The sequence below is a fragment of the Rhipicephalus microplus genome, chromosome 2 (genome assembly GCF_043290135.1).
Source record: "Rhipicephalus microplus isolate Deutch F79 chromosome 2, USDA_Rmic, whole genome shotgun sequence".
NCBI classification, from domain to species: domain Eukaryota; kingdom Metazoa; phylum Arthropoda; class Arachnida; order Ixodida; family Ixodidae; genus Rhipicephalus; species Rhipicephalus microplus.
The window spans coordinates 292981513-292990459 of NC_134701.1; the positions used below are offsets into that span (position 1 = coordinate 292981513).

General features: G+C 42.1%; 1 protein-coding gene across 3 annotated transcripts in view; it reads right to left on the bottom strand.

The window, feature by feature from the left end:
• LOC119162586 (transient-receptor-potential-like protein) overlaps positions 1–7160 on the bottom strand; it is a 94051-nt gene extending 86891 nt beyond the window's left edge. For all 3 annotated transcript variants that reach the window (XM_075882263.1, XM_075882262.1, XM_037414816.2), the window contains exon 1: positions 7053–7160. The gene's annotated coding sequence lies outside the window, so the exon portion shown is untranslated. The remainder of the gene's footprint in view (positions 1–7052) is intronic.
• Positions 7161–8947: the final 1787 nt, after the last annotated feature.

Here is an 8947-nt window from a genome sequence, read left to right on the forward strand (position 1 = left end):
TTTGGCGTAAAAAAATTGCACGGTGTCGATGAATGCTTTCCTTCGGAGATGGTACGCCGAATATGTATGAATTATCTTCAATAAATCGCTTTCACAAGCAGAAATACCTTATGACTAGAAGCTTGCGAAAAAAAAATAGTTAATGAAGAGACTGCTTGCCTGTTGTCATCCTATTTTCTTACTTTGCACCTCATCAAAACTCATGAAACACATTATATTTAAACACATTTCAGTCTTTATTGAAAATAATGGCCTCCGTGATACCAGACAACACGGCTTTCGCCGCGGAAAATCGACTGTAACGCAACTATTAAGAACTGTACACGAAATTGCGGCAGCACTCGACAACCAAGGTCAGACTGGCATAATTTTCTTAAATTTTTGAGGAGGCCTTCAACCGTGCATCCATTCAAAAGATGTTATTAAAAGTAAAAGTTATTCTAAAAAAATGACCGGCTTCTTCGATGAATAGAGGCGCATCTGGCGGGTAGGCCGCAGACGGTCAATGTTGACAACACTAAATCTGTTTCGTGCATTCTGTAACAGCACGGGGATCACTTCTGGATCCTCTATTCTTTCTGCTGTTTATTAATGACGTAGTTACAAACACAGAAGTTAAAATTCTGCTGCTGGCAGACGACTGCATACTCTACCAAGAAATTCGCAGCGAAGCAGATCAGGCTCTACCAAATTCATCTTTGTCCGTTTTAGCAACATGGCGCTTAGATTGGCAGATGGACCCTGACAAAAGAAAAAAAAACAGTTTCGATGGCCGTAACACGCAAAAACTCATTACTCTTTGTATTCAGCATCAGCGGTCATAACTTATCGTTTGTTATTGAATATAAGTACCTTCACCTAGTGATCACGTCGGACCTTTAGTGGAATAGCCACATAGCTTACATTAAAGATAAAGCTATAAAGAAGCTTGTATATCTGGGGAGAAGCTTGTCTAACTGTACGGGTAATAAAAAATTGTTGGCATACAAGACACACGTTAGGCCATTGTTAGAATATCCGGCTCCTGTCTGGGGCCCTTATACCCAATCAACCACAAGTGAAATCGAGAACATACAACGAAAATCAGTCAGATTCATTTTCAACCCCTACCGTCGTCACAGATCGGTTACTGTTTTGTTACAGGAAGCGAACCTTGAAATTTTAGAGATACGACGCTATCGAGAGAGACTTAAAGTGCCATACCTAATTCACTGCCAACACGTCAAAGTAGACAGGGCCTTGAACATTAAACCGTGTAGCCGGCACCCTACACGATATTCTCATTTGCTCAAACTAACTGAATATTCCTGCCAAACCAACTTCTCTAAAGAGTATTTTTTTTTGTGCCATCCACGAATGAAATGCATTGCCTGAATATCTACTGCAGAGTCCCACCATATAATCGTTTGTCAACGTTCTTGCAAATCTATGGTTCAAGGTGTTTCTCAAACAACCAAATAATTTAGATTGCGTACGATACAATAAAAAAGCAATTTTAAACATATCCCTTGCGTTATTGAGCTGACCACTGTGTAAGCAAGTGCTGCATTGCCCATTCTTGTCGCCTTTTTTCCTTGTAATTTGTCTGCCATTACTACTATTTGTTTTAAGGCGACATTCCTCTCATTTTTATCCATTTATTTTCTTGCCGAGATTTTCACCTGACATATTTTGTGTGTTTCTTTAATCTATTTTTTCGATGTTTCACATCCTGTGAATTCTGTTCAAGACAAATCCCATATTTTTTTTCTTTTTATTCTCAAGGTGTCTTCACAGTTCGTTTCTTTTGTCTTTTTTGTGCAACATGTACCTTTTTTTTGCAACCCACTTTTGCATATGGCTTTCAAAGCAAGCTGGTAGTAATAAATAAATAAATAAATAAATAAATAAATAAATAAATAAATAAATAAATAAATAAATAAATAAATAAACTTTTCAAGAAAAACTCTGTATTGCTTAAAAATAACACCATGTATATATTGTACAGGTAGTCAGGTCATGACAAATATGCCGGTTTTCTTCCATAACATGTGACACTACTATTTGAATTCAATTCAAAATTTTTCAGCTAACTCAAAACCCGTTTTGAATTCACTGTTAACACAAGCATACGCAGCACGTAGTAAAGTAACATAAAGTAAATTATATATTCGTTGTAACCAAAGTACTGTTTGCTACAGGCTATACAGACACGGTAGCTAGAAGCACAGTGGATGCTTGATACGTTACTAACAGAATGCAATACAATGCTACAATTGAGAAATCAGTCGGAGGCTGTATGTGCTTTCACTAGGCTTGTGCAAATAGTGAATTTTAGTTTCGGAGCAAATAGCGATTTTGGTTGAATAACCCCGAACCGAACCCAAATAGTATATATCACACGCCACATTGGAAAGTAGGCGTACTTGTCATGACCTAACAAACCTGCACAATACTTTTATATATATATATATATATATATATATATATATATATATATATATATATATATATATATATATATATATATATATATATATATATATATATATATATATATATATATATATATATAGTATGGAATTCAAAGTATTGAATTTGTTAATACCGTAAAATATTTGGGATTGACCATTAATACGAAACTTAGCTGGGACGCTCACATCGACAACGTTTGCGCCAAGGCCTACAAGAAGCTATGCTTCTTAAGAAGGAAGCTGAGGTCATGTGATTGGAAAGTTAAACTTGCAGCCTATAAAACCCTAGTTCAACCAGTGCTAGAATACGCATCCCTTGCGTGGGACCCATATTTAAAGAAAGACATAGATAAAGTGGAAAGGATTCAGCGGCTAAGCGCACGGTTCATTTTTTCAGACTTAAGGCGCCTCTCCTCCGTTTCTGAAATGTTAAATAAATGTGAGCTGGAACCACTGGAATGTAGGCGAAGAATTGCAAGGTTAGTCTTCTTCTACAAACTATACAACAATGAATCTGGTTTAAACAAAGAATTGTACATTCTGCCACCTCCTCAGCGCTCAGCAAGGTTAAATCATTCAAAAACTGTAAGACCATATGCTCCTAAAAATAACTCATTCAAGTACTCCTTTTTTGTAAGAACCATTGAAGACTGGAATTCACTGCCTTCCGACTGCGTGCACGCTCCGACTTCTTCTAGTTTCGACCTCTGTGTTAGGAACCTTATGTAACCCTCTCCTGCTAGGATGGGGGAAAACTGTCTGCAGTATTCCTTAAATAAATAAATAAATAAATAAATAAATAAATATATATATATATATATATATATATATATATATATATATATATATATATATATATATATATATATATATATATATATATTTATATATATATATATATATATGAGAGAGAGATAATCGAAACAAGGCCTGTGCAAATGATGCCATTTCTTTGTTGTTTCAAAGGAAGTGGAACCACCATTGAATAGCAGCAGGATTTGACTTTTGGTAAAATGCAAAAAATGACCTGTAACTTATTTCACGTTTTATTATTTACTATACTTGAAGCATATAAGCAAGTATTACAAGCTTTTGACCATGAGAAATGATGAATCTATGTGAGGGTGATATGATGATTCAACCTTGAAGTGGGGCTTTGCAATAGTGCCAATGCTTGCACGACTTAGCACATCTCCACTACAGTGAAACCACCCATAAGGTGGTTTCACTCCAGTGGAGGGGTGCTAAGTCGCTGACTTATACACATTTATCTGTTCATTTTGAATACTTCAAAATTTTCAATATTTAAATTTCTATCGAAGAGCGTTCGAATATTCGAAGCATTCAAGTATTCGTCTAAGCCAAGTTTACACGAACAGCATATCATCCGATATGTGCATATTTGCTTAGTCGTTTTTTTTTTTCAGTTTTGCATGAGCTGAAACAGTCTTCAAACTTGTGCCTGTAGGTGAAATATTCGCTTTTTGTACAACCTGCCTATATTATACCATTGAATTTCTGTCTGTTGCCTGCTGCATTTAGATTTTCATGCTGTTATGTATTTACTCCCACATCCTACTGATATGCTACATTGCTGTGATTGAAGGAGAATAACAGCGCAACGAGAAACTGCCAAATGTTGAAAAATCGTCATATGGCCACCGTTTAAGGGGCTGAAGCGAGAATCTCGTGACACCTAGAGTGGCTTGTAAGAAAAAAAAAATAAGGCGGACGTATGTCTGTTTTAAGTTGGGACACAGTGTGGTGGAGGCGTTTCCTAACATTGCAGCAGAGGGCTTGAAAAAGCCAAGACAGCATTGCAAAATTATCAGAACCTGGCAGTTGTGCACTGCCATTTCACTGGAACACTTGAGCAGCACAGGCCAATATCTCGTTTGCAAGCAATCAAACGTAACCTAACTAGCGCCGGTCATGAAAGAAGCCCCCATCACACTGGGCCACGTGCTCGGAGAGCACACGCACCATGCACTCTCACAAGCAGCACCACGCCCCCCCCCCCCCAAAAAAAAACCAAACAAAAACAAACAAAAGCAGACACTGTGTCGTAGGCCGCCTTGAAATGGTCTATACATGATAGCCCCATGTTCTCATCGATGTCAGTACGAGAGCCCTGCAGCCGGGGCCCCAAATTCGCGTTCATAACGAGGGTCTCGTTCTGGCAGACTTCATGCCTTCAGGCAGTATACGATAAATTATTGGTCATATTCCAGCTCGTAAGAAGTTCCCGTGCGACTTGATTCCTACAGGCAGACGAAAAAAAAAATAATTTTCCTCCCTCGCCGTCTGGCTACTAGCGGCGCTGACTGACAATGCATTCGTTCTTTACTATTTTTGTAAAGCTATTACAGAGGCATTTTACCAGGTATTGCTATACTTATAGCTTCTGTACCTTTATTCGTGTAATTCAAGAAAAATAAAGCATCTGAGCTGAATCTGAATGCACGTTTGTAGCCCATGAAGTGGACGAGTGGTGACTGCAGCTGCAGCTCAGTTGGTAGAACATCGGACGCTTTAGTCGAACGTCGCAGCTTCAGTCCTTGCCAGCGACAAGTCTTTTTTTTTTTTCATTATTCCCGTATACACTGCGATTACTACTAAAATCTGCTATACTCTGTGTGGCATCCTTGATTGTTAGTTCTCATTAGTCATGGCGTAGTGGCTTCTTCAGGATAGTTACGATCCTTTCCCTGTGTACTTACTTGTATTACCCAAGAGGTTACACAGGCCACTCATCCAGCTTTCGCTGTCACTGTGCTGCTTCCTCCGCGCAGACAAGGTAATATATATATATATATATATATATATATATATATTGTCTGTTAGATCTCATTAAAACTGTGGAAAACGCGGAAGAATGTATATCTTACAAGTTGTGGAGGTGCTGGGTAGATGGTCGCGGTGCGAGTGAGTTGAGTGAACCACGCGGGGTCATCTTGCAGACGTGCCTGCGCTAAAAAGTTGGCGCCTATTTTGTTATTTTGTGCACCCGCGATTTGGGTTCAGAAACTCTATGGCGCCACAATCTATTTTTTTTTTACAATCTTAAAATGCTTCGACGGGCAATTTAACGGTGGTATTGAATGTCTCAAAAACACTACCAACACACCTAGTTCTCCCTATAAGTCATAGAAGTGGCTAGACATTCTATTGCACTGTTCCGAGGCAATCCTTCAGTAATGTTAAATTCACTTCAATTGAGTTTAAATTGTTCGCTCCGCTGCGGTAACAAGTATTTCACATACACCAATAAAATATAAAATGTAATGTTGTCCGCGCTACGAAACAGCGTTGTAACAGAGCAACCCAGGGCGTATTCTGAAGATGTGTCAAGATTTTTTAAGTATACATCACTAAGGATTGGGCATCCATAATATCAAATGCAACTTCCTGATTCTGCCCAAAAGACGCCTTATCTACATTCAGCCAGCGTTGACATATTACGCACACGTGAAAAAAGTTTCCATAAATAAGCCTCCCGCAGAGACAACACTTATCTGCGAATACGGTCGTTCACAGTTTTTCGTTTTAGAAATCCGTCATACGGTAGCAAGTAAAACAATCTTTCCATTAAAATGTCTCGGTTTTCGGCCACAGACAAGATGGTCCTGCACTCACAACCAATGGCAGTGACGCAGACGCCAGAATTTCTGCGAAACGAGCTCTTTAACGTTATCGCGTTAAAAAGGAAACCTGTGCCAGGCAGAGCGCGGCTGCGATTGATTGATATGTGGGGTTTAACGTCCCAAAACCACCATATGATTACGAGAGACGCCGTAGTGGAGGGCTCCGGAAATTTTGACCACCTGGGGTTCTTTAGCGTGCACCCAAATATGAGCACACGGGCCTACAACATTTCCGCCTCCATCGGAAATGCAGCTGCTGCAGCCGGGATTCGATCCCACGACCTGCGGGTCAGCAGCCGAGTACATTAGCCAGACCACCGCGGCGGGGCGAGTGCGGCTTCGATTGGAGCTGCGTGATCATTCAAGCTGCAGCACTTCATGCGCGCTCAAAGCAAGATGGGAACGTAAATGAAAGTGGTATAGGTGCCTAGTAGAACGTCGCACAGATAAATAGCTCTGAAAATATCGAGCAAATGTCAATGAATATACGGAAAGGTTAAAGTCAACGCGAATTGATAACTTAAAAGCGACTAGAACTATACAAGTTGTTTTATAAATGTAAAGCAAAGGAAAAAAAGCTTCGACGCGATGGCCAGGGAAAGGGAATTCACCTCCTCCCCCCCAGAAAAAAAAATATTGCGATTTTCCTTGCATATGACCCCATACCCAATACGTAAAGGATGGTTGACCCCACCACCACCACTTGCGACAAAATGTTTTGGCTGTAGTACTGACGAGGTGGGTTTATAATGCTTGATTTCTGGCTATGTCAATCTAAAGATTGAAAGCCGCTCGAAAATACATCGCAGACAATGCAAGGCAAGAAGAACCTGTAGCAACGGTTAGCGTGCGCAAGAAACCGAAGCGTGCCGGTTTGAAACCACGAGGTATACGACTGGGCATTCGGGCGCATTCGAGGTCGGTCGCGATGGGTAGCAGCGACCGGGTGCATTACCTCAGAGCGTTCCATTCGAGGCGATGATCGGGCTTCCGATAAGTGGTCGGCCGCTGGCATCCTCTCTCCGCATCCCTCGCGCTGCAACTGGCACCGAGATCGAAGGCGCCAGGTGGCGCGCCAACGGCGACTAGAGCGCCGACGTCCGAAAAAACTCCGCATACTCTTTCGCGCGGGATTTGTCTGCGTTAGCGCGCACTGTCGCTACTAACGCACCTTAAGCGCCTTTTTTATAGCCGTGGCCTCGGTAAGAAATTCATTGACAATCCTGAGCAGGTTTTGGACAAGTTCCGCAAACAGCTCTTGTTAGATCTCTGGCACCAGGAACTCTAGCTTCTCCTCGGCCACAGCGGGGTTGGCGTGACGAAACAGCCGGGTCATATTTTTTCAACTAAGTCACGTTTCCGTTAGGCAGTTGCACCCGTGTCTCCAGCAAGGTGGCGACCCTTTCCTTGCAGACAACGCTCGTGAAGGTGCTCAGGAACGTCATCCAAAAGAGACCAATCCCAGGTCCGTAACGTATAGATTCCCGGTTCTCGAACCACGTCTTCGCGGCGTCGTCTAGGTAGAAGTAGACGCGGCGTAGTCTTTCTTCGGGATTCCAGCTGTTAGAGGCGGCGACTCGGCCGTATGTCCCGATCCAGCCTTTCGCGTCCTTGACTGACGATCCACGGAAGGTTGGCGGCTCCTTGGGCTGCCAGATAACGATTGGCTGCACGGGCGGCGGTCATCGTTGCGGCTGTCGATGTCGGGATCCGGGGCTGCCTCGTTTTTTTTTAGGAAGGGGCCCGTACTCTGGTTGCAGTCCCCTCTGCCTACGCTTGTTTGGTGTTCGAGGTTGGCGTCGGTGTCTTCTTTGCCACTTGGGCTTGGTTCGCGGCTTGACGGGGGCGTCCAGAACACGAAATAAGCAGCACCTACAGCAGTTATGTCACGGGGTCACAACGCGGACGAAGGGAGCAGACTCGATGTCCAGATGAAACTGTTTCTTCGGCCGAACCTAATTGTGACCAGTAAATGGGAAGTCAGATTACAGCAACACACTGACACTGATAGCGGCGGGCAGAGCGTCGGCCGTCGATCAACTGACAAGCGGTGAAGCGCGTCGGCGTTTATACATGTCCCATCGAACGTTCCTGGCTTATCGCTGGTCGTTTCGCAAGCTCTAGAATTATCTCGAGTGTTCACGCCTTGCACCCAATCTTAACAGAACTATCTGCAATAATCACGAACCTTTCCGAACAATGAGGCGCAGTTTTCGCGGAGCATTCCTCACAGGCTTTGTCGGCGAAAACAAATGGAACAAAAGTGAAAATAAAAAAACCTGCGTGGCAATATGCTTCATGATGATTTCAACTAAGAAGACCATCATGAGAAATACCTGTGGTTTCAAACTGGCAAGCTATTTAAATTTGTACTGATCAAGACGTGCAAGCGTAGTTTTAAAGAAATACTAGTGCGGTTGAAGCACAAGACTGGACTAGCCATTTTTTAAGTGAGTGTGCAGAGTTACTATGCACCTGTTTGAAAAATGCAGAACAGCTGTTGTCTGGAATGTGCACGGTGGACACAAAATATTTCTGTAGTCCTGGAGTCTTCCCTTATAAGCTTCCTTCCTATGACTTTTCTTCGAGAAAACAAAAATGCTCACTAACAATCATAATGCTACTCTACCACCTCAACATCGCCTTAGAGGAAATGTGTAACAGGCACGCGTATTGAACGACAGTGCAAACATTCAGGCTCTAACTTACTATGGTTCAGTAAACTGACAGCGACACGGTAATAAAAAGGAAATGTTCATAACGCAAAAACACACTTGTTTTTTCTCCGATGCAATACGCCCAGGCACAGCACACAATCACACGAGACTTGCAACACGTCACTTGTGTAGC